This window comes from Mus caroli, chromosome 2 (assembly GCF_900094665.2).
Source record: "Mus caroli chromosome 2, CAROLI_EIJ_v1.1, whole genome shotgun sequence".
In the NCBI taxonomy this organism is placed as follows: Eukaryota; Metazoa; Chordata; class Mammalia; order Rodentia; family Muridae; genus Mus; species Mus caroli.
Genome location: NC_034571.1, coordinates 111,754,674 through 111,756,960, shown reverse-complemented (window position 1 = coordinate 111,756,960; position 2,287 = coordinate 111,754,674). Strand labels below are relative to the sequence as shown.

General features: G+C 43.9%; 1 pseudogene; it reads right to left on the bottom strand.

The window, feature by feature from the left end:
• Positions 1 to 2,287, bottom strand: part of LOC110306933 — a 34,783-nt pseudogene that overhangs the window by 31,525 nt on the left and 971 nt on the right.

The following is a 2,287-nucleotide window of genomic DNA, read 5'->3' as shown; positions in this document are numbered from 1 at the left end:
CTTTCTCTCTCTCTCTCTCTCTCTCTCTCTCTTTCTTTCTTTCTTTCTTTCTTTCTTTCTTTCTTTCTTTCTTTCTTTCTTTCTTTCTTTCTTTCTTGTGTGTGGGGGGTTGTGTACAATTGCCCACAATGTTGAATCACATGGAACTGGAGCTGGAGTTACAGGTGATTATGAGTTACAGGTGATTATGATTGTGTGTGGGGGGTTGTGTACAATTGCCCACAATGTTGAATCACATGGAACTGGAGCTGGAGTTACAGGTGATTATGAGACATCCAATGTGAGTACTGGGACCAAGCTTGAGTCCTCTGGACGAGCTAGAAGCCTTCTTAACTGTTGTTTCTTCACTTCCAGCAACTCTTTGTGATAGTGGTGATATTGTTTATTTCACTTGCAGGGAAATAGGCTCTGAAAAGACTTAATGGCTTTGGGAGTGTCTCCAGAGCAATAGATGAAGGAATCTGGATCCAGGACTTCTAACTCCTGGGCTCTCTCAGCCCTGCTCTCTATCCTTCAGGTGAGCAGAGCTTGATGCTGTGCAAAACTCTGCACCCCTCCCCCAGTGTGGTCAGCAAGCCCAAAGAAGTTAGTCAAAGTGATACGTGAGGAGACTGAGATCAGAGAACTTGTGACAACACCTGGGTTGGAACACAGGAATTTGCTCATTTCGTGACCTTCAGTACCCGTGAGACTCCCTCCAAAACCACCATCAGTCACAGAGAAGCCCCTCTTGCTTTCTTAGTGAAACACCTCCACCACCTCCTGGCTTTCATTTCCTTTTAAGTCAATGTGCCAAATGCCAGATTCTATAGTGATTCCTGATTTCTTCTCTTGCACAGGTTCTCTTCCTGTATTCCCCTTGCAGTCTGCCATCCATCCATCCATTTAGATATTTGCAAGTGTTCGTGTGAGCACATGAACACACACACACCTATATTCACATAAACACATACAAACAAACACACTCGCATCCTACCTATTCTATTATCTATCATCTATCTATCTATCTATCATCTATCTATCTATCTATCACCTATGTATCTACCACCTACCCAATCACCTGGTCTTCTATCTGGTCAGTCCTTATTGAGCAATTAGTATTTACCAAATACAAAGGGACATAAGGCTCTTGCTTGGGCAGGACCGGACAAATAACAAGGTGGGTTAAAAGTGTGTGGTGTGTTTGTGCTAGAACCATCGATATCAGAGGAAGAAGGGGCTATATGGTCAGAAGGCTTCAGAGAGGGTTAGCCTCTGGCCTGCACTAGGACTCTTCATCCTTCTTTGTTTCCATTTCATGGCTTTCATTCTCCACATCCCTCAGTTAGTCACTTAAACCCACTTGTAGACGCCTGGGTTGAGGGCAGTTTCTGTGAGCAACTATCAAAGGTTCCTTCTCAAAAGTTGGTAGGGGCTGGCTTTCCTGTCTGAATGACATCATTGCACCAGGCTGTCCCTCCTTTCTTCTCTGCTCCTCTCTCCTCCCTTCTTCTTTTCTCCTTTCCTTCTTGTCAGAAAATTTCTTTTTTATTACTGGAAACTTCCACTCTGGTAGCTGGAGAGGCAGGCCTCAAACTCGTGATTTTTTTTTCCTACCTCAGCTTCCCAACTGCCAGAATTTTAGGGTCCTTGGCCAGTGCTTGGACTTTTCTGTTTTTAAAGTTTTTTGTTTTGTTTTGTTTTGTTTTGTTTTGTTTTGTTTTGTTTTGTTTTGTTTGTTGAGGTAGGGTCTCTCTACATAGCCCTGGCTGTGTTAGAACTCACTATATAGAACAGGTTCACCTCCAACTCACTGGCCTCTGCCTCCTGATTATACCTGGCTTAAAGATGTATTTTTATTATTTTGAATTATGTATATATGTATGTGTTTGTGTGTATGTGCCCATGAGTTCATGTGCCTAAAGAGACCAGAGGCCTCAGATGCCCCTGGAGCTGGGGTGACAGGCAGTTATGAGCCATGTAACATGGGTGGATGCTGGGAAGAGAATCTGAATCCTCTGGGAAAGCAGTATGCAAGTTTAACTGCTGGGCCAGCCCTCCAGTCCCTAAAATGTACACAGGCTTGTCAAGGCTCTGTTGCCTCTTCATGGGGTGTGGTGACTTACATCTGTATCCCAGCACATGGACTGCTGAGGCAGGAGGACCCCTGTGAGTTGGAATCTAGTCTGGACTAGATAGTAGGTTCCAGGACAGCCTGAGGTACAGAGTGAGACCTTGCCTCAAAAACAGACCAAAAAAAAAAAAAAAAAAAGAATCTCAGATGCAGAAGATACTATAGAAAACATTG